We start from the raw sequence: 24,356 nt of genomic DNA on the forward strand, positions 1-24,356 counted from the left end.
CTGAATGAACGTCATGGGAAGAATAATGTTTAATATGTGTGTATGGATTCTAGGGACAAAAACAGCATAACCATAGATTCTGAAATTAGATAGAATATAGTACAAATGGGGAGCTAAAAAAAAAAAAACAGACAATAGTGAAACTAAACGCAAACAAAACTCAGAATAGACAGCAAGAGGTATGAGATGAGACTAAAGAATTAAAAACGACCAAAGAACACAGGCTCTTCTACCTTATATGATGGTATTTGGTTACTATGCGAAGAGTAGTATAAAGCCACTGAAGGGACAGGAAGTGACTCACTCTGTTTTGAATGTTCTTCTGTGATATTATTCTCACCAATCACACAGTTCACTATGATCTCCTTCAAGGCCCAACTAGGAAGAGTAATAACTATGTGTCTTTTCTCACTCTTGAGCCCTGAAGTGCTCCTATGCTGCTACACCAGCATGATGCCTACTTTAAGAAAACCTGTTATGTAAAAACTCTAATACAGAAAACAGATCGATTACAGTGATTATCCATATTACAGAAAGATAGTAACTTTACCGAGGTATTTATAATAAGATTTAAAAGACTAGAAATTGATGCAATTGAAAAACACTGAGCTGGGTGTGGTGGCTCACACCAGTAATCCCAGGACTTTGGGAGGCTGAGGCGCACAGACTGCCTTGAGGTCAGCAGTTTGAGACCAGCCTGGCTAACATGGTGAAACCCCAACTCTACTAAAAAAAAAAAAAAAATTAGTGGGCGTGGTAGCATACACCTGTAGTCCCATTCTCTATTCAGGAGGCTGAGGCAGGAGAATTGCTTGAACCTGGGAGGCGGAGGTTGCAGTAAGCCGAGATCTCACCACTGCACTCCAGCCTGGGCATAACAGAGGGAGATTCTGTCTCCAAAAAAAAAAAAAAAAAGATTCCTGTGATAATCACTCTAAAATGATTCAAAACATTTGTCCTTATTAAATTTATGTTCTTTTACACATCTGGATAGCCAAACCAACAAAACTCATTAGTTCTTTTCAAAATTTAAAAACTTTAGAATAGTCTGTAACTTATCTGTTTTTTTTTTTTGTACTTTAGGTTCTGGGACACATGTGCAGATCATGCAGGATTGTTGCATAGGTATATACAAGGCAAGGTGTTTGCTGCCTTCATCCCCCCATCACCTGTATCTGGTATTTCTCCCCACGTTATCCCTCCCCACCCTCCCGTAACTTATCTCTTTCAAAGAACTAGCATTCCTTTATTAATTTTATTGATCACTTCCATCTCTATTAACTTTGTAAAATAAAGTATATAGTTCTTAATCTCTTAGATTTTCTAATAAAATAGTTCTTAGACACAACTATAAAAAACTTGATAGAATAAAAATACAAAAATCAATTCAGTTCTTCATTAAAAATAAAACCACTGGCTGGGCGTGATGGGTCACACCTGTAATCTCAGCACTTTGGGAGGCCAAGGTGGGCAGATTTCCTGAGGTCGGGAGTATTCGAGATCAGCCTGACTAACATGGAGAAACCCCGTCTCTACTAAAAATACAAAATTAGCTAGGCATGGTGGTGCATGCCTGTAATCCCAGATACTCAGGAGGCTGAGGCAGGAGAATTGCTTGAACCTGGGAGGTGGAGACTGTGGTGAGCCGAGATCAAGCCACTGCACTCCAGCCTGGGCAACAAGAGTAAAACTCTGTTTAAAAAAAAAAGCATTATTTTGACCATAAAGACAGGTTTGAGAGACAAAGGGGAAAATAAAATTCTTAAAGCTTGACTCTGCCTGGGAAATTTGATGATTAATAACAGAAAGTCACTCTTAGATGACCCTATTTCAGGACTTACAAAATCACAAAACAAAGATATTTTAGGAACTCGAAGTGTCAGTTAATTATAGATAGTAGATCTAAGAAGAATTTCCATTTCCTCATTCTTTAAATCTTTCTCTAAACTCATTCTTCTAAACATTCTCCAAGCTTCTCAAAGATAGTTTAAATACTCTTCAAACACAACATGTATCTAAACCACAGAAGACATGATTTAGTGAATAAGCATTCTTTCAGTCAAAAGGAAACATATGAAAGAAAATTATTAATATACTAACATTCAGATTTTTTTGAACTTCCTCAGAACAAGGTATGTCAGCAAACTAAAAAAATCCACAAGACAAAAACAGCTGTAAATAATTCTATTAAATCACTTGTGCATTTAAAATAAGTGAATAGTATGGTATGTAAATTATACTTCAATAAAACTGTTAAAATAGTCAAATCTCCAGGTTCAAGTTATGCATTACATATAAGTGTGCTACACTAAAGAGGGCATTAGCCCTCATTAGTTATCAAAGAGGTGGCAGAATGATGTAATGAGACTCAAAGGCATCATCTTTTTTTTGTTTTTGTGTTTTCGAGACAGATTCTCATTCTGTTGCCCAGGCTGGGGTGCAGTGGCACAATCCTGGCTCATTGCAACCTCCACCTCCCAGGTACAAATCATTCTCGTGCTTCAGGCTCCAGAGTAGCTGGGATTACAGGTGTACACCATCATGCCCGGTTAATTTTTGTATTTTTAGTAGAGACAGGGTTTCACCATGTTGGCCAGGTCTCAAACTCCTAGCCTTAAGTGATCAGCCTCATTCTCCCAAAGTGCAGGGATTATATAGGCGTGAGCCACCGCACCTGGCCAAAAGCATCATCCTTAAAGGTAGTAGCAAGGAAAACTTACTGATTAAACAAAAAAGCAAAATGTTTTAATTTTTTCAGTTTTTGCATTAACACTCTGTTGAATATTACATATACTAAACTGTCAAGTAAATAAATACATAATCTCCAATTTAGTGTTAGTACAAACACTAAGGATATAATAAAAACTGATTACCAAGGTCAGGAGTATTTTTGGTATACATTGAGCATTTTAGTTTACTCATTACCACAAAAAAAATTTTTAAAAAGTTTATTCATTATCTTAACTGCTTTTAAATTAGACATAAACTTCTGAAACTGGTTTTTTTTGGGGGGGCGGCAAATGAAAGTTGGTATCTCCTTTTTTTTTTTTTTTTTTTTTTTGAGACGGAGTTTCGCTCGTTACCCAGGCTGGAGTGCAATGGCGCAATCTCGGCTCACCGCAACCTCTGTCTCCTGGGTTCAAGCAATTCTCCTGCCTCAGCCTCCCAAGTAGCTGGGACTACAGGCGTGCGCCACCATGCCCAGCTAATTGTTGTATTTTTAGTAGAGACGGGGTTTCACCATGTTGACCTCGTGATCCACCCGTCTCGGCCTCCCAAAGTGCTGGGATTATAGGTGTGAGCCACTGCGCCCGGCCTGATATCTCCTTCTTAATCAAGCTTCTTTTCTAAATCATAAAGATATTTCAGTCCCAAGACAAAAGATTCATGAATAAATTTTGAAGATGAGGCCAAATATTTTAACAAGAATAGTTTTCTAGGTCATCTTTTGAAATCAGTCCTCTTGCTGTTATAATGATTCATTTTTATAAAGGAAGTTTACTCCTCTTGTCTCCATAAGTTATTCTGAGACATGCAAATGTGACTGGCAAATAATAATTTGGAATGCAGGGGAAAATAATCACAATGAAAAGAAAATTTAACCTGTGCCTAATAAATACATGTTTCAGGTTGTTAAATATTATCCTATAGAATCCTAAGGAATATGGTGAAGTTAAGACATTTTAGAGAGTGGCACTAATATTCTGTTTCTTCAACTTATCCTTCATTACTAGTTCTTTCTCCACTGCCATGCTTAAATCTTTGTCCAGGAGCTGAAAGAAATTTGTCTCCAACTCGCCTTATCTAAAAAAGAGTCATTCAATTCTTGTCCCTGTTTCCATCCACCACTATTTTGAAATAACTCTTAAGCACATTAAGAACCTTATGAAATTCAAGAGTCATAATGCAATTCTTATTTTACTTCTTTCTGTATAGCATTTAATAATATTAAACAGTTACCCCTAAAAATGCTGCCCTTTTCTGGCTTCTATATAACATATAGAAAGCCACTAATTGGCAGACCACTCCTTGCCAGTCTCTGTTGAGGGCTTCTTCTCTACTCATCCTTGGAATATTGGTGGTTCTTAGAATTCCTTCCTCAATTATCTTCTCCAGAAAGTTTTCCTGAGTAATTTCATCTGTTTTTATGTTATCAACTACCAACTAGATCCTGCTGACGTCTAAACCTCTCTGTCAAGTTCAGACTTCTCTTCTGGGTGCCAGGGCCATATAACCAGTTGACTACTAGTCATCCATGTTCCACCAGGACTTCAAACTTAACATGTCCAAAACAATCTCCTCCCCACCAAACCTTTTGTTTTCTTTGTCAGTGACTGAGTGACATACCAATTACATGTGATACAAGCATGGAGAATTGCCTGGCACAGTGGCTCCTGCCTGTAATCCCAACACTTTGGGAGTCTGAGGTGCACAGATCACCTGAGGTCAGGAGTTTGAGACCAGCCTGGCCAATATGGTGAAACCCTGTTTCTACCAAAAATACAAAAATTAGCAGGATGTAGTGGTAGGTGCCTGTAATCCCAGCTACTTGGAAGGCTGAGGCAGGAGAATCGCTTGAACACACGGGAGGTGGAGGTTGCAGCAAGCCAAGATTGCACCACTGCACTTCAGCCTGGGCAACAAGAGCAAGACTCCCACCTCAAAAAAAAAAAAAAAAAGGGGGGGAGGAATCATCCTAGACTACTCTCTTTTCTCACACCCCTACCCATCAACTAATCAATCACCATGTACATATTATTTCTTTAACGTTTCTTAAAACCTTCTCATCCATTTCCAGTACCTTCCAATACCTTAGTTTAAGGTAATGTTTCTCAAATCCTTCTCGTCCATTTCCAATACCTTCCAACACCTTAGTTTAAGGTAATGTTTCCTAAAACCTTCTCGTCCATTCCCAATACCGACATCTCTGACCTGGATCACTGTGACAATTTCTTAACTGGTATCCCTGGTAACAAACATCTCTAATACAGCAAAGCTAGGCTATAATAACTAACTGTTAAGTTCCTGAAAATCAGAGAATATTTTGTTTTTTTCTATCTTCCTTGTTTTTATTATTATTTTTTGAGACAGGGTCTCACTCTGTCATCCAGACTGGAGTCAACAGCACAATCACGGCTCATTATAGCCTCAAGCCTCGACCTTCTGGGTTTAAGTGATCCTCTTACCTCAGCCTCCCAAGTAGCCAGGACTATATTTGTACACCAACACCCCTAGTTAATTTTTTAACAATTTCTAGTGGAAATGGGATCTCACAATGTTGCCCAGGCTAGTCTCAAACTCCTGGGCTCAAGTGTTCTCCCATCTCGGCCTCCAGAATTGTTAAAGTTACAGGCATGAGCCACCATGCCTGGCCCTATTTTCTCTATGGTTTTAATACACAGGAAGACATCCTATATAAGGTTAGCAAATTTATCAAGCTGGAATATTTATGTATTCTCTAATAGAAGGTGACTTGGCTACTGTCCAAAAAAAAAAGAAAAGAAAAAAGTCTACTGGGCTAATGGGAAGCTACCAGAGAAGAAACCTAGGACCTTACCGTTCAGAGTAAAACGCAAAGGCTCTAGGTTTCTTCTCTAGCAGTTTCCTACTAACCCAAAAGCCTTTTTATTGGAGGGGGGTGGGCGGGGAGGGGACAGGAGCCAGTTGACTTTCTATTAGAGAACACATGAATGCTGCAGCTTGATAGATTTGCTAACATATATAGGACAGCTTCCTAAGTATTAAAAGCCATAGAGAAAATAGTGACATGGGGTCTACTTCCCCTATTCTTCAACCTGGGTGGCCCTGACTTACTTTAAACAGTCGCATGCAACAGAAGTAATGCTGGGAGAGTTTCAGAGCCTAGGTCTCAAGAGACCTTACAGGAAGCGTGAACTAGCTTGCCTGAGAACAAGAGTACACGAAACAAAGAGCTGTTTTATAATAACTCAGATCCCTAAAACCAGGCCCAATCTGAGCTGTCAGATGATTGTAGCTACAAAAGTGGCCTCGGGGAGACCAGCAGAACTACCAAACTAAACTCAGTCCAAATTGCTGACTCACAGAATTGTAAGCAAATAAAATGGTTGTTGTTTTAAGCAGCTAAATTTTAGAGTGGTTTGTTAATAAGAGATACCTGATTACATAATTAAGATAGTTTTACCTACATAAATTTCATCATAGTCTTTTGAGAAAATATGTAATAGTGACATAGGAATTTGAAAGAGTCTCTCAATTGAATTATAACCTTTCTAACAGAGCGTATTTATCTTTTTTAGGCTCTAAAAATTACTAAGATACTGATGTACCTTCATAAACACAACATGCCTAAATTTAACTTCTCAATCCTTCATCATAAATTATCAGTAACAGAAAAACAAAATGATACATTTTCAAAGCATAACATGGGCAACGAACCCCTTTTGACTTAAAAATATATACCATTTGTGCTTAATTTAAACCTATTTAAGATTTATCATAATCCAGCTCAACGTACTTAAGTTGTGATCCACGCAACAGTCCTCTATGTCAATGTGCCAAAGTGGCATTGTTAACTCTTAATACTGATAACGTTTCATGTGTTTCCAAGTTAGGTTGTCAGTCCTTACCAGTGACAATCTAAAGACTGGGGGTGGTGGCTCATACCTGTAATCCCAGCACTTTGGGAGGCTAAGGTGGGTGGATCACCTGTCAGGAATTCAAGACCAGCCTGGCCAACATGACAAAACCCCATCTCTACTAAAAATATAGTAAGTTAGCCAGATTTGGTGGTGGGCACCTGCAATCCCTGCTACTTGGGAGGCTGAGGCAGGAGAATTGCTTGAACCCAGGAGGTGAAGGTTGTAGTGAGCTGAGATCATGCCACAGCATTGCAGCCTGGGCAACAAGAGCGAAACTTCGTCTCAGATAAATAAATAAAGAAATAAAGACTGTTCTTTACCATCATTAGCTAAGGTTAGTCATCTTCAGCAAGGTATACTTTTTCCCTACCTACAACTATCTTCAAATATTCCCCAAATATTTTCTCTATCCCAAAACGTAGGAGGAAGAAAAGGGCATTTGGCTGCCAATCACTACCTCATTTAATCTTTCCAACAACCTTCTGACATAGATATTATTACCTCTACTTTACTGAGGAAAGAAAACTGAGTTACTCAGCTGAGTGATTTAGTCATAATTTGAACCCACATCTATTCGACTCCAAAGCCTATATTTTTTCCACTATAACACCATGCCTTCCAACTTTTAGCACTTGTAACTTTTTATTATACTTTTTAGTAATTATTTTATTAGTCAGTCCTAATTAAATAAATGTATTAAATGATGCCTATTTTGGATTTAATCTGAGCATGATGGTTTTAAATAGGAACAAACTCTGGAACTGTTTAAACCTACTTGTTCATTAAAAAGAAAAAAATAAGGCTGTAGCGCAACTACTGTATTTCTTTTGAAGGGAACCACAAGGATAAATTTGTTTTGAATATTTTATTAAAATATTTCACTGAGAAATGAGAAGGGAACTAAAACAAAATGAATCACATATCTTAAGATACTTTACTGATATTTTAAGATGAAATATAACATATATTCAGATCAAGAGTGTTTAGTTCAGTGAGTTACCACAAAGCGAGCATACCTGCATACTGAAGACATACAACACATTATCAGCATCACAAAAGGCCCCCTCATCATCCTTCCCAATCATTACTCCTTTATTCTTCCCAAAATATCACTACTATCCTAACTCCTAACATAATAGGTTAGTTTTGCCTGGTTTAGAATTTTATATAATGATATCATCAGTATGTATTCTTTTGTACTTGGCTTCTTTCACAGTGCTGTTGTTATTGTTGTTGTTGTTATTATTTGAGTCAGGGTCTTGCTTTATCACCCAGGCTGGAGTGTAGTGGCATGGTCATGGCTCACTGCAGCCTCGAACTCCTGGGTTCAAATGACCCTCCCACCTCAGCCTCCTGAGGAGCTGGGACTACAAGAATTCGCCACCCTGCCTGGCTACTTTTTACAATTTTTGTAGACATGGACTATATTGCCCAGGCTGGTCCCAAACTCCTGGCCTCAAGTGATCCTCCTATCTCAGCCTCCCAGATCAGTAGGATGACAGGTGTGAGCCACTGTGTCTGGCCCACACAACATTATTTTCATTAGATTTTTTTCCCCTAGTATTTACTACATTTTAAACTGTTACAAAGCACTCCAGTTAAAATTATCACAGTTAGGAAGCTACCCTTTATGAACTTATTTTTGGAGCACTGATGACTTGTAGATTCTGAATACAGCAGATTTCTCATATTGAACTGGAAGGAACAAAAACGGTGTCAATAACAAAAGAATACAACAAAAATCTCCTCTTTACTCAAGAAAACACAGCAGTGTATGCATCACGCAGCATATGTGGCACACACACTAATAGGTTCTTAGTACTTGCTTCTCTTTCTTTTTCCCAAGAATCCTGTGCCTGAGACTTCCCTGTGGCATTTGGTGGCTGCCATCATGTTCTGATTCTAAAACCATGTAGATGTATTCACAATAGGTAGATACCTAATTATATGATATGACCTAGAAATTTTATTTGCATTAAAAACCTAGTATACTTAATAATAGCAATAATATTAATATTTTCAAAATGTATTTTCCCCATAATCTCTTGGTCAGGGCTTAAGGATATTTCGTTACCTTCTGTATGTTTTGAAATATGCCTCCTAGAATTCAAACTATTTCCAGAAAGCAATGTCACAGAGACTTTTAATTGCAGATACTGGAAAACCAATGCTTAGAAAAGAAGAAAGAAGAAAGAAGGAAGCAGAAGCAGCAGCAGAAAGGGGGGAGGGGAGGAGAAGGAAGAGGAGGAACGGATTCATTTTCCATTTTAGAATTATTTCTCCACTACTATCCCAAGCAAAATCACATTTTGAAGAGTTTAAAAGAATGAACGAATTGCTACATGGACTCCCAACACAGAATCCTATAGCTACAATGTATCTTGCTTTTACTGTATTACTTCATCTTTATATAAAGTGGATTGAAGCAGGAAATAAATTGTAAAAAGGGATGTTGTTTACAACTGAGAAATATGTTTAGCAAGTCGAAAAAAGATAAAAGAAAAAGAAAAAAAAAGGGATGTTGTGGCCAGGTGTGGTGGCCCACATCTGTAATTCCAGTGCTTTGGGAGGCCAAGGCTGGCAGATCACCTAAGGTCAGGTCAAGACCAGCCTGGTCAGTATGGCAAAACCCTGTCTCTACTAAAAATACAAAAATGAGCCAGGCATGGTGGTAGGCACCTGTAATGCCAGCTACTTGGGAGGCTGAGACAGGAGAATCGCTTGAACCCAGGAGGCAGAGGTTGCAGCGTTGCAGTGAGCAAGATCACACCACTGCACTCCAGCCTCGGCAAGAGTGAGACTTTACTCAAAAAAAAAAGAGAGAGAGAGAGAGATTTTGTTGATTCCCAAGTAATTGCAACTGTCAGAGAACCTACTGACTTGCTGCTGCTGTATCACAATCAAATATAAGACACTTCCTCCAAAATATGTAATTATAATCTTTTAGGGATTAAATTCATGCTTAGGTTTGTATAGTGTGTGTGTGTTATAGGGAAGAGGGAATCAAAGGTTGAAATAAGTCTAACTACTGTGGATTGCACAATAAACAGATAAATCTATTTATGCTTGGGTAAAAACAGGGACCTTGGTTTTCTTATCTTAAAAGAATATAGTTTGTCCTACTCTTACTCCAACCCTGAACCTTCTCCCCATTTCTCTACAGGTAATAATATATGAATTCCTTCAGGGAAAGCCTTCCCTGATCATCTTATTTCAAACAGATGCTCCAATCCCAATCCCTCCCTAGCCCTCTGCTATCCAATCACATGTTAAACTGCATGCTTCCCATCTCTTTCCTGATTAATTTTTCTCAACAGTACTCCTCATCATCCAACATCTATGTTTTACATTTATTTTGTTACAACGTATACCCATCAGCACTGAAATATTAGCTCCTTAAAAGTGGGGAGGGCATGGTGGTTCGCGTCTGTAATCCTGGCACCTTGGGAGGCCGAGGAGGGCAGATCACTTGACGTTAGGAGTTCAAGACTAGCCTGGCCAACATGATGAACCCATCTCTACCAAAAACACATAAAAATTAGCTGGGTGTGGTGGCACACACCTGTAGTCCCAGCTACTTGGGAGGCTGAGGCATGAGAATCGCTTGAACCAGGAAGTGGAGGTTGCTGTGAGATTGTGCCACTGCACTATAGCCTGAGCCACAGAGCAAGACTCAGTCTCAAAAACAAACAAACAGAGATATTTGTTTCTATCTTAACTCTTTTTGAGTACACTCTATGTGCCAGATGTCTTTTATGAGGATAACATGCATATGCTTAATCCTCACAATGATCCTATTTAGTCTCATTATTAATTTTAGAGTCGAGAACACAGTAACTAAGATGTTAGGTAACATGCTGGTCACATGGCAACCAAATTTATTCTTATTTTTGAGCTGGTGAGTCCTTCTGTAATCTTTCTTTAGTGATACCACTAGACAATATACATTTCTGGTAATTATCTCCGATTTCATCACTTTTTCCTTCCATTAAAAAAACTGTCTTCTGGCGGGGCACTGTAGCTCACACCTGTAGTCCCAGCACTTTGGGAGGCCAAGGTGGGCGGATCACGAGGTCAAGAGATCAAGACCATCCTGACCAAAATGGTGGTGAAACCCCATCTCTACTGAAAAAATACAAAAATTAGCCGGTAGCAGTGGCATGTGTCTGTAGTCCCAGCTTCTCGGGAGGCTAAGGCAGAAGAATCACTTGAACCGGGAGGCAGAGGTTGCAGTGAGCCAAGATTGCGCCACTGCACTCCAGCCTGGTGTCAGAGTGAGATTTCGTCTCAAAAAAAAAAAAAAAAATCCTAAAAATATACATACCTACTGTGTACCCACAAAACTTAAAAAGAAATGAAATGATAATAATAAATTACCTCTTGTATTTATAATTTCCATTTAATCTCTAATTTCTTGATTGAGGCCCTTAGTCATTCATTCAAAAAATACTTATCGAGCATCTACTAGTACCAGACAGTGTTCCAGAAACTGAGAATATAGTCCTGAATGAAATAAAGTCCCTGCTCTCATACAGAATACAGTCTCATCACCTAGATCACACAGCAACCTTTTTTTCTTTTTTTACTTTTTGAGACAAGGTCTCACTCTGTCACCCAGGCTAGAATGCAGTAGCATGATCAGAGTTCACTGCAGAATTGACCTTAGGGGCTCAGGCAATCCTCCCACCTCAGTCTCCACAGTAGCTAGACTACAGGCACACACCACCACATCTAGCTATTTTTTTTTTAATAGATGGAGTCTCACAGTGTTGCCCAGGCTGGTTGCAAACTCCTAGACTCAAGCGATCCTCCTGCCTTGGCCTCCCAAAGTGCTAGTATTGTGAGCCATCACACCTGACCACACAGTCACCTTTTAAGTGATCTCTGAGCTCAGGATAGTTCTTGCCTTCCTCTACCTTCCTCAGAGCTGACAGTCACTTACCTACATCAAGTTCTCCTATGACAACTCAAAAATTTTTAAAAAGGATGATACATTTGAACAGAAAAGGATATTCAAATTTCCAATATGCATATGTTCACTGAGGAACGATTATTCATGAGGGTAAGAAGGTACTTAAAGTTTTTCATCTTAAAACTCTGGGTACAATAGATTAATTAATGAATGTAAATCAGCAGGGGAATAGGTGCTACTACTTCATTATTTATGGATGCCTTCGTAAGAATATTATCTGTACTAGCCTTGTGATATTCTAATTATTCATAATCATTTAAAGAAATTTAACCATCATATTTTCTATTTAAGTATTTTCTTATTTCAAAATCAAATTCTATTTTATAGTGGTAGAAAGAATAAATTGGAAGTCTTTTATGCTCTCATGAACAGGTTTTCATCAACCATAGACCTACAAAATAAGAAGACATTTCTGAAAAAACTGACTCAGATAATGAATAAATCCGAAGAATCCATAACTCGATTAAAAATAAAAAACTATATAAAGAGTCTTACATTTACTTTTTCTTTTTTCTTCTTTTTTAAAGACAGGGTTTCACCATGTTGGTCAGGCTGGTCTTGAACTCCTGACCTCAGGTGATCCAACCGCCTTGGCCTCCAAAGTGCTTGGATTACAGGCGTGAGCCACCACACCTGGCCTTACATTTACTTTATAAAGTTTTTAATAAACTTGATGAGAGGCTAGATTCAAGCAAAGATGATTGACAGTTTTAACCAAAACCATTCAAAAACTGCTATCAATGGGGTAATTAACGTAAAAATTGACATATATATAATATGGGTTTTAAAAGTAGTAATTATAGGGAAAGCATTTCAAAATGAAGGCTGAAATCCAGGTGGTTTTGTTTTTTAGTACAGTACTTGAATGTGGAAGACTTCTAGTCTTTACCAGAATGTCTCCACAAAAATGGACTTTTAAGCCAGTGTAACCAGTATACAGAAAAGTCAAATCAAGACTATAAGCAGTATGATTACTTTTAGCCAAGGAATAAGCACAGAGGGACAGCTTACCTCAAAAGAAAATCAAGAGACTGATATGAGGACCTCCATTTTCCAAGCTGTGAAAATTTTTAACATGAGTTTAAGATACAAGTTCATATAGTAACCAATTTGGGTTGTACAGATCAAAGTGTAGTTTGCATAGAATCCAAAGGTAAATTATGGCCAATAAAGGATTTTGCATGCCAATAATGTTCAGTTTAATTCTATTCACCTTTAACAACCAATTCATATTAGCATTGAAAATTAGTTTTTGTTATCTAAAATGGATCATAGCCAGCCACGTTGGCTCATAACTGTAATCCCAGCAGTTTGGGAGACTGAGGCAGGCACATAGCTTGAGCCCAGGAGTTTGAGACTAGCCTGGGCAACATGTCGAGACCCCGTCTCTACAAAAAATACAAAAATTAGCAGGGTGTGCCGGCATGCACCTGTAGTTCCAGCTACTAGGTGGCGGTGTGGCCTGAGGTGGGTGGATCACTTCAGCCTGGGAAGTCAAGGCTGCAGTGAGCCCTGATCCCTCTACTGTACTCTAGCCTAGGCAACAAAGTGAGACTCTGTCCCCAAAAAATAAAATAGGTAACATATGAAGGGAAAAATATTTTTCCATCGAGAGAATCAGCTATTTAGGTGATTAGGATAAATGTCCTCATTTTAGTTTCTAATTGGAATAAATAATACATTTATGAAATCTATAGCTATAGCTTCTATAGATTTGACTTATAAAGATATTTTAAGGCCGGGTGCAGTGCCTCACGCCTGTAATCCCAACACTTTGGAAGGCCAAGGTAGGTGGACCACGAGGTCAGGAGTTCGAGACCAGCTTGACCAACATGGTGAAACCCCGTCTCTACTAAAAATACAAAAATTAGCTGGGCTTGGTGGTGGGCACCTGTAATCCCAGCTACTCAGGAGGCTGAGGCAGGAGAATGGCTTGAACCTGGGAGGTGGAGGTTGTGGTGAGCTGAGATCACATCATTGCACTCCAGCCTAGGCAACAAGAGCGAAACTCCATCTCAAAAAAAAAAAAAAAGATATTTTAAATCAAATAGTCCATAATCAGTCTCTAATATCCTCTTCAAAATAACTTCTAAAAGTAGCCCCAACTAGTGGTGATCCCAAAAAAGAACTAGAATAAGGACATCTAGATTCTAATACCAACTCTGTCATTTATTAGTGCTGAGATCTGCATACCTCTGCTAAATATTCAAAAGGTTTAGAGTAAAATAAAAAACAAAAAGATGACTCGAGATTTTAAGGACAAATAAGAGCAGACTATTATAGAATGCTGTCACGTAAAATAAATATTTTAAAAAATGAAGGATCAAAAACAAAATAAAAATAAGAACAGAGTATAAAAAGATGTTGCTGTGATGGAAAACCTAGGAAACCATACTACAATGGATGACATTTGAAAAGGATGGTTCTTTGGGGGAGTAAAGGATTTTAAATATGCAGTTGAGATTGCTGATAATACAAACAACAAAACAAAATAGATAATGTATTGAAAATGTAGGCCTGAGGACAAATTGAGATCATGTACACAGGAAAGTTCTCTATGAGAGTGAATGGAGTGGAGAACAGAACCTTGAGGGAATCATATATCAGTGCTTTCCAATATGATAACCACTAGGTACATGTCACTATGGAGCCCCCGAAATATGCTGGTGAGACTGAGGAAATAAATTTTAAATTTTAAATAAAATTTAAATTTATCCATACAATGGAATACTACTAATCGGTAAAAAGAAATATAACTGTCAAGCCATGGAAAGACATGAAGAGGGCCAGGCGTGGTGGCTCACGTCTATAATCCCAGAAGTTTTGGGAGGCCAAGGCGGGAGCACTGCCTGAGCCCAGGAGTTCAGGACAAATCTCTATTTTAAACAAAACAAAAACAAAACAAGAAGATATTCATGAAGGGACCTAAATGCATATTGTTAAGTGAACGATGCCAGTCTGAAAGGACTATACTATAATGATTCCAACCACATGACATTCTGGAAAGGTAAAACTATGAAGATTGTAAAAAGATCAGTGGTAGCCAGGGGTTCAGAGGATGAGGTAGACGAGTTAAGTGGAACACGGGACATTTTTAGGTCAGTGAAACCATCCTGCATGATTCTAGAATAGTGTATATATAATGTTATGCATTTGGCAAAACCCATAGAACTGTCCAACACAAAGGGTGAATCCTAATGTGAACTGTGGACTTTAGTTAATAATGTATCAACACTGCTTCATAAATGATAACCAACACAGCACACTAATTTAAGATATTAACAGAGAAAACTGTGAGGGAGAGCATAGATGGGAACCGTGTATTTTTTTGTGCAATTTTTCTGTAACTCCAAAATTGTTCTAAAACAATAAAATCGATCAAAAAGCTCAAATTTACATAGCCACAAGTAGTTAGTGGCCAGTATTGAACAGCACAGGCCCATATAAATAGACTGATGTGAGAAGAAAATGAGAATGGTATATGAAGAATTACTTCATTTCTGATCACCACTCCCAAAAGTACACATACAGTTAACCCTAAACTATCTAAGATTTTATATGTAGCTTCTATATTAACGTTTTACAGAATGTGATCAAATATTCTAGATGAGTATCTTTCTAAAATTATTTTTGTTAAACAGAATTTAAGGAGAAAAATAACATTTATTAAAGGTGTCAGGTACCACACTGACATGTAAATGTATGTTATCATTTACATTTCCAAATAACCTTTAGAGAAAGATATTACCATTTCTGTTTTCAAAGATGAGGAATTATAATGCTTAAGTCATAAAAGATGAGAACCTAGATCGTGTCATTGCACTCCAGCCTGGGCAACAGTGAGACTTTGTCTCCAGAAAAAAAAAAAAGCAAAAAAGTTATTTTTATAACTTAAATGTATTGAGTACATTAGCTTTCCACTAAATGTTACTCTAAAAAAATTGAGGCATATATAAAAACACAGAAACGCGTATTTACAAAAAGTTGATATTTTCCTGAAAAAATTATCACAGAAAACCAGAAATTTTACTGGAGTTCTAAATATTCTGATACAATCCTTTTCCTTATTACCTTTTCAGTTTTGTTTTCTTGTTTGTGTGTGTTTGTTTGAGATGGGGTTTCACTCTATTTCCCAGGCTGGTGTGGAACTCCTGGCTTCAAGTGATCCTCCTGCCTTGGCCTCCCAAAGTGCTGGGATTACAGGCTTGAGCCACTGAACTAACTTAAGTCGTTCTTATAACAAAATTATAATTATGTATATTAATAAAATTTTCCCTAAGGAGGGGAGGTTAGTATCAAATTTTAAGTTCTTCTTTTCTACTTAGATCTCCTGTAACCTCATTATAAATCTTTACTAAGAACATAAAATGACTTTCGTTTCTCATAAATTTTAATATTTCAATTTAATTAAAGTACCATTTTGAATTTAAGATAATGATATATATCCAAAGCCCCAATCTTAGCAGTAATTCTAAAAGTCCAAGCTTATTACTCTTTATTCTAGAAAGAAAAAGAAAAAACTAATTTTGTCTCCCTCAGTCAGCCAATTAAAACAATCCAAAAAAACTTCCTAAACAATTGCCTTTGTAACAGTGTTTTATGTTTTTAAAGGTGGTCAGGTATAGAGCCAAGATCAAGGTTTCTAACACTTATGCAACAAGAGATTAAAAGCAGAGTGTTAGGCAAGTCAAAACTCTAAATATTCTCAAAGATTAGCTGAATAAAGTAGTCATAAAGTTAGATTCATAGGGATCAAAGAGTTTCAGCCTAATTCTAAAAATTGTTTCCCAATGTAACTTCAAATAAATCCTTTGTGAATATTCCTAGTTTCTTCTATACTTTAAGAAAAACTAAAAGGCAAACAAGTTTTGGAAAAGAGACTAAATAAGCATTAGTTGTTCACATTTGTAAAGAACATGAAATTTTAGTTCTCACAACCCAATCAAGAAATACAAATGAGTCTAAGAGTTTGAGTAAAACTCTCTGGAGTGGTCAAAACAAAACTTTTGGGGCCAGGCGCGGTGGCTCACGCTTGTAATTCCAGCACTTTGGGAGGCTGAGGCGGGTGGATCACGAGGTCAGGAGATCGGGACCATCCTGGCTAACACCGTGAAACCCCGCCTCGACTAAAAATACAAAAAATTAGCCGGGTGTGGTGGCACGCGCCTGTGGTCCCAGCTGAGGTAGGAGGCTGAGGAGGAGAATCGCTTGGACCCAAGAGGCAGAGGTTGCGGTGAGCCGAGATCGCGCCACTGCACTCCAGCGTGGGCGACAGAGTGAGACTTCATCTCAAAAAACAAAACAAACAAACAAAAAACAAACAAAACAAAACTTTATGATTCTCAACTTTTCTTCCATAGAGTCCCTGGCAGATGCCTACTGTACTTAGAGAAGCACACAAAGAATTAGGAGGTTTTCTTATTCCTAACAATCGCATCCCAAAGTTTTTTTCTGCAATTTCAATTGTACATAGTACTGTTCCTCGATGTTGGCTCAAATTAATTTCATTTAAATCCACAGAGACAGAAAACAGAATGGCATTTGCTGGGGATTAGGGAAGAGGAAAATAGAGAGTAACTACTTAATGGGTACAGTGTTTCCTTTTGGGGTAATGAACATGTTTTGGAATTTGAGCAGGTGGCTGAACAACACTGTGAATGTACTAAGTTCCACCTAAACTGTTTACTTTAAAATGGTTAATTTTATGTTATGTGATTTAACCTCAATAAAAAAATTACGTTAATCTGCAGACAAAACTGACCCCTTTAGAAATCTTTCCTTCTTCTTCAAAAAAAACTGCTATCATGTGCAAATGCTAGTTATATCTTGGAAATCGTTTACACAAAATGCAATTGTAAGTTAAATTATCACCATATGTGCACAGTAATAATCAATGAAGGTACACTGGTGTCAGTTTAAAACATTGCTATGCCTGTGATCTCAGCACTTTGGGAGGCGGAGGTGGGAGGATGACTCGAGCCCAGGAGTTTGAGACTACCCTGGGCAACACAGCAAATGCTATCTCTATAAAATAATTAAAAATAAAAAAAAATTAGCCAGGTAAGGCAGGAGTATCACTTAAACCCAGGAGGCTGAGGCTGAAGTGAACTATGATAGTGCCACTGCACTCCAGCCTGGGTGACAGAGCATGAGTGACTGTGCTATTCATTCATACATACACACATACAGCATTACTAAAATGCTCGGTAACTGTCAAAAGAATATTGCTGTGACACACATCTGTAAATAGGTAGGGTGATTTTAAATTTGAGGAAAATTCTTACCCCAAGCCTCAATCAGGAAAACATAAACTAGTAAGAAGTATCTAAACTAATAGAAAGCAAACAAGAATATTATATAAGAAGCAAACAGGCACAATCCTGACCAAAAGTGGACAGAAATAAATATGCTAAAGTTAACTGTCCTGGGGATATAGGGCAACATTACTTCAGATTGGTAAAAGTCACACTTCAAAAATAGAAGGAATCTACCTTAAGAAACTCTGCAGTAGGAAAAACTCATTTGTATAAATGCCTGACAAAATTAATCTTTTATCATAACTTCTAAAGCTAACCAAAATCCGGCCTAGATTCCAGGATTAAACAAAAGAAAAAATCTTGGAGAAGGTTCTAGAGAACAGGCTGACTGAAATCTGTGACTGTTTTGATACAGCCCAATCTGAGAATTCAAATCTCTCTGAACCCAATCCTGAAGAATACCTGAACCCTGAGCACAGACAGGGCCAAAGCTAAACCAGGTCAGAATGCCCTGCCAAGGAACATCCTGATCCGAGGTGTTCACCAAACAGGGATCATTTATCAGTTCATTCCTCACTTTGTTGGATGCTGACCACTTTCAAGATGTATCCACGAGCAGACTGATTAGACCAACCAAACTTCATTTCAAGCCCTAAGATACCGAAATGAAAAATACTGCAGAATTCTAAATTATCTATGGCTTAAAGAAAAAAATTTATAAATGAAGTATTAGCTGACCCAACTTTAACACCATTGAATATCTTTAGTTATTATAAAAATTTTATAAAGTATTTCAAAGGCACAATTTAGTAATTGCTTACATAACAAATTAGCCAGGAAAACAATTACAGCAGTATGATAAATCTGTCCTATGTAAATAGTATGAGTTTTTATATTTTATAGTACTCAGATATGCTAAAAACAAAAATAAGTGTTTATTTTGTGATTCACATGAATAAATACTTTTTTGGTCTTATAAGTAAATATCTGGCAGGATACAAATAATGGTAATAGGATGTCAGGGCTAACATAGTTTGCAGGCCAAAAAAGGAATCTGTCGACACAGAAGATGCTTCAAAGTTTAACTGTGACACATGTGGTAGTGGCAAAGAATCTAATTTGTGTCACAAGACCTGGGTCTGAGCAAGCTCTTCTACCTATTAATTATGTGATCTTTTTGCTGGTTGCATAGCTACTCTTAGCTTCAGATTCTTCATATGAAAAAGTGAGGACAATAAAACTAATACTGCAGCATAATGAGGAAGATTAAATACTTTTATTCATTCAACAAATACGTTCTGAGAAACTGCAAATTTTTATTTTGTACAAAATTACTCTTTCCAATCTTTTCAAATAAATCAAGCATATATTAACTTTAAATATTACCAAGAAAATATAAATCTAATTCTCTAATTCTTAAGCTCTGGTCCCAAAACTTCTTAGAAGTAAATTTTTATTACTTGAGAAAATCTGAACTGAAGTAATCAGAGTAAGTATCGATATTCAAGATAGGACAGTTGAGGAATCACATCTTAAAACTGTTTTCACATAAAATAAATAAAAACAATTCCCTAATTTTTTTTTCTATTAAACAGAAATAGGGAGCCAGACTAAGTCCATAAATTGCTGGGTCAATAGCCAATCTCAAATACAAAAGCTTACCACTTAAAAATACTTTTCAGGAAAATGATATTAAATATGAGGTAAATTTGTCCTTGACATAACACAGTGAGATTTTTTTCATAACGGAGCACACAAACCACTTAAAACTTACAACTTATTAAATCACTACTATTGTTCTAATAGGTTTAGGACCACACATAAATTTAAATATCATTGTAACACAGACTTTACTTGGAATCTGTACTGACCTAACAAAATTTAGTGTAGAAGAATAAATCACAGAGTTGAGCACCTAAAAAACGGTGTCCTTTCTGAAATATTTATTTGCAAAAAAGTCACAACATCAGGAACCACAGAAAGTTGTCCTCCATCATTCAAAAGATCAAAACATCTGCAACATTATTTATGCTATGCATAAAATGAAAGTCAATATTGATATTCAATTACTATACTTCAAATCCTAAACAAGATAACTCAACCTCTATGTTTACTCGATTGCTAGTCTATTCAGTATCAATTGTTGAGGAAGAACTAGGAACTAGACTAGTGCTGCTTATTAGACTTCATGTAACCTGAAAATGTTTTTAATTATAACAGACTCGGACCCATTCTAATTAGAAATTTACCCTTAAAAGGGGTAAAAGATATTAACTGGCGTCTTTTCATCAAAGTCTTCCTTAAGAACACAATCTATAGCCCTTAGGCCTTGCAGTTGAATGTTAAACAGTGAAAAGCAATCCCTTGGATGCATCCAAACAATTTTAATGTAAATTTCTGCATACTCAGGTAGAAAGTAGAATATAAATAACTTGAATCTACTTTTTTCCTCACTTACAAAAAAATGTGGGAAAAGCCTTTAAAAATTAAGTTTAAGGCCGAGCAAGGTGGCTCAGGCTTGTAATCCCAGCACTTTGGGAGGCTGAGGTGGGCAGATCACTTGGGGTCAGGAGTTCCAGATCAGCCTGGCCAGTATAGTGAAGCCCAGTCTCTACTAAAAATACAAAAAATTAGCCAGCTATTCGGGAGGCCGAGGCAGGAGAATCAATTGAAGCCGGGAGGCGGAGGCTGCAGTGAGCCGAGACTGTGCCACTGCACTCCAGCCTGGGCAACAGAGCAAGACTCTGTCTCAAAACAAAACAAACAAAAAAACAAAAACAAAATCAAATTTCAAACTCAGAGAAAAGACTGGTCTTGAACAATTTCAGGACAAATTACTGAAACACGACACAATACATAAGAAGCTCTATGGCTGGAGATGAACCACCTCTGTCTCCTTTAGAAGTGCTTCCTGAGGTCCACTTTATGTTGGTTAATGTTGCTTCTTATACTGCATGTTAGTAATTCAAAACGCCTAGCTGAAATAAAAGTTCTCTTTAAACATTACAATTTGTCTCCGCGTTGCCATAAGTGGCTTTGTTTCCAGTTTCATGGGCCATCTGGGGATGTCAAGAGTTGTATTATTACTGTTGGAAAAGAGCCCTTGTTTCAATCCACTCTCACCTGGGATGCGGGCATAACTGATGTTTACAGAACTGATGCTTAGAGTTGTTTAGAGAGGAATATCCTTTACCACTCCATCCTTTATCGACAACCACGTTTTGTATGTTTTTGTTGCATTTAAGTTTTTTGTTTTTCTTTTTCTTTTTTAAAGACACCTGCACACACACAATTTCCCCATCGCAGGGAGGGAGAAGACAGGCTTGATCTCCAGGGCCTTCGGGGAAACAGACACCGTGAAACCCACTTGGCCAGCGAAGGGGAGTGCTTCACGGGCTGGGGGAGGGAGCAGTCCTAAGGTGCCGGGAGACAGAGGCGGCGCCTGTTTACAGACGCCTTCGCCCTCCCCCACCCCCACAGACGAGGGGTCCAAAAAGCAGTTCCCGTGCGCACTCCCCGCCCGGCCAAGGTCCCGTGAGTACCGGAAGAGCCAGGCAGCCCTGTGGCCCCCTCCGTCTCGTCCGAGCCTCCCTCGCCCTCCCCTCGGCCTACCTACCCCGACAGGCCCTCCAGGCGGCACGCAGAGGCCTGAGGCCTAAAGGACGCCGGCCACTGACAAGCCCCTGAGCAGCCGGCGGGGGCCCTGCGGAGCCTGGGGCCGGCCGGGCGGCCGCTGCCGCGGAGGAGCAGAGGGCGGGCGAGGACAACCCCTTCCCGACCACAGCTGCCTATTGTTCCCGACTGAGGCCCCGGCCGCCGCAGCCCCACTCCCCAAGTCGCCGCCCGCCGCTCGCTCACCGCGCTGGTCCGAGCAGCAGCTCCTCTCAGCTCCGAGTCCCCGCGGCCGTCGCCACCGCCGCGGCAGCCGCCGCCGCCGCCGCTGCCACCGTTGACTCTGATTCTGTCCCAGGCCGCCGGGCCACGGCTGCCGCCGCCACCGCCAGCGCCGCCTCCGGCTTCCCACCTGCTGCTGCTGAGGCTGCTCCTGCAGCAGGGGCCATCTTGTTGGTCTGCCTCCTCTTCCTCTTTCTCGTCCTCCGCCGCCCAGTCGCTCGTTGTCCTCGTCCCCTTCCTCTTCCTCAGGCTCCGGACCGCCCCGGAGACTGGGGCGGAGACGAAATCGAGGATCCTCCCTTAGGAGGCGGGACGGGCGGAGGGGCGGGACAGGCGCGGGGACGAACCTCTGAGTCACCGGCCACCAACGCCCGGGAGGGGGGCCGGCGACGCTCTCCGCGGCGACCCGGAGTCCTACGCCCTGAACCGAGGAGCGGGTCCCCCCGTCCGGCCTGCCGTCCCGCACCGACGCCTGTGGGCTCAGCGGGCCAGTGGCCGGATGGCGAGAGTAAATTGGGGGAATTTGTGTCGTTTCCATCGAATCCCGCACTACTTCTACTCTTTGGGCTTTCTCAGCCGTTGTTCCCCAACTCTTGTTTCTTTTTCACGTCTTGTCCCACACCCCATTTCTTCTCCCATATTATCCAGGTTCTGGATCGCATCAGCTTTGTCCTCGTCACCCCTCTCGGAGTTCAGCCTCCTAAGGTACTCCATAGCGTTTCTCCTGGGCTGTGTGAACAATAAGAGCTATTTGGGGACGACAGGAAAAGATGTGACCCATAGAAAAGCTCCTGAAATCTAACCTTGCAACTCTTTAAATAAAAGTTTCTTGTCCCTCGTGGAAAAGGTGCCGTTATGGTTTTGAGGAATGAATTTCAAGACAATTCATTTTAGTCAAACCTTCGCTTTTGAGATGAGGAACAAATGGAATTATTTTAAAACCATACAGTACTAATTTCGAAATAAATCATCTAGAATAGAGGAGAGAGAGAGTCCCCAAATAAACAACTATTTAATACTCTCTACTCGGCCCTGTCACCTTTTTTGCTTCAGAACTTGGCCAAGAGAGCAGAGATTGTGTTTTTCTGTCGTTTCTCCACTGTTTACTTCACAGTACCCCAAGAGAAGCACTTCTGCCTTTAACTTGATACATTGGAATCGCTATCACAGATAGTGTTTTTGTATTATTTGTAAGAAATAGCAAACACCTTCCTAAACTCTTGGCAGAGAAGACCCTCCTGCTACTGAGATCTCAGCTTCTTTTTAGAAGACCTATTGATGTCTTTCTATTGATTGGAATTTGCTGCCTCTGTACTGGGTTTAATCTGTAATCGTCTTTTCAGCCTACTAAATAGTAACTCCAGTCCTACAGAGAGTGAATTTCTAGCTACCACAGGGGGATTTAGGCTAGCGTGTGCCAATCTAAAGGCTGTCTCTTACAGCCGTTCCCTCCTCAAACCAGGCCTCTGTCCCCTGCTAGGAAAAGCAGATTAATCTGCTCCTCCTGCTTTTCTTCCTCCTCCCTTCTTACTCCTAGGGAACCTTCCACAACAGAAGGTTTTAGCGGCTGTTGCTAGGCAAACATGCCAACTTCCTTGTTTAGGTGAAGCAAGTAACTCAACTTCCATTACAAGCAACCTAGATAATGTAATTTCTTTGAACTATTAATAGCTATACCCCAATTGGTAAGGCTCCTTAAAGGTTCCCTTGTGCAATACGATTTTTAAGTTGTTTATTTTTATCTCATCGATGTTTCAATTAAAAAATAAGTTAAAAATGGAGGCACTTCCCCAAATTCATTTTAGTGATATAATTAAACAGAAGCATTTGATAGAAAAAGAAGAGCAGCTTCAAAGAAAACACTTGTATTTACAGAAAAAAAAAAAACTAATCTGCGAGAAGTCATATGTTTTAAACTCCCCAGTCAGACTAGACGTATAAGATACAGAGGATAAGGCCGGCACTTTGTAATCCAGCACTTTGGGAGACCCAGGCGGGCGGATTACGAGGTCGGGAGATTGAGACCATCCTAACCAACATGGTGAAACCTCGTCTCTACAAAAATACAAAACAGCTGGGCATTTCAATATTTCAAATTTGAAAATTTCGAATATACATAAAGTAGATAGAATGATGTAATAAAAACCTGAGAGCCCATGCCTGTAATCCCAGCACTTCGGGAGGCCAAGGGGAGCAAATCACCTGAGGTTCGGAGTTTGAGACCAGCTTGACTAACATGGAGAAACCCTATCTCTACTAAAAATACAAAAAATTAGCTGGCTATGGTGGTATATGTTTGTAGTCCCAGCTACTCAGGAGGCTGGGTGGGAGAATTGCTTGAACCGGGAGGTGGAGGTTGCAGTGAGCCGAGATTGCACCACTGCACTCCAGCCTGGGAGACAAAGTGAGACTTCATCTCAAAAAAAAAAAAAAAAAAATTAGGCTGGGTGTGATTGCTCATGCCTGTTAATCCCAGCATTTAGAGAGGCCAAGGTGAGAGGATCACCTGAGATTGGGAGTTCAAGGTCAGCCTGACCAAAATAGAGAAACCCTGTATATGTTAGTCTTTTGTTTCTTAATCAGATAAGAATGACAAATCATCAAATACATTTT

At 39.3% G+C, this 24,356-nt stretch overlaps 1 protein-coding gene and 1 long non-coding RNA gene across 5 annotated transcripts in view; one reads left to right on the top strand and one right to left on the bottom strand.

Annotated features, from left to right (window-relative positions):
• Positions 1-1,164, top strand: part of LOC105711721 (uncharacterized) — a 68,338-nt gene extending 67,174 nt beyond the window's left edge. Inside the window, exon 4 of the long non-coding RNA XR_010340350.1 lies at positions 1,084-1,164. This is a non-coding gene — a long non-coding RNA (uncharacterized LOC105711721). The remainder of the gene's footprint in view (positions 1-1,083) is intronic.
• The window catches only part of RC3H1 (ring finger and CCCH-type domains 1), an 88,461-nt gene extending 66,484 nt beyond the window's left edge, over positions 1-21,977 (bottom strand). For 2 of the 4 annotated variants that reach the window (XM_064370472.1, XM_064370470.1), the window contains exon 1: positions 21,708-21,779. The gene's annotated coding sequence lies outside the window, so the exon portion shown is untranslated. Of the gene's footprint in view, positions 1-20,972; positions 21,382-21,707; positions 21,780-21,873 lie in introns of those variants that run through there. The other 2 variants (XM_012444576.3, XM_064370471.1) reach the window with 2 other exon arrangements.
• Positions 21,978-24,356: the final 2,379 nt, after the last annotated feature.

This window comes from Aotus nancymaae, unplaced genomic scaffold (assembly GCF_030222135.1).
Source record: "Aotus nancymaae isolate 86718 unplaced genomic scaffold, 86718_ANA_hifiasm-v0.15.2.pri h1tg000108l, whole genome shotgun sequence".
Classification (NCBI taxonomy): Eukaryota; Metazoa; Chordata; class Mammalia; order Primates; family Aotidae; genus Aotus; species Aotus nancymaae.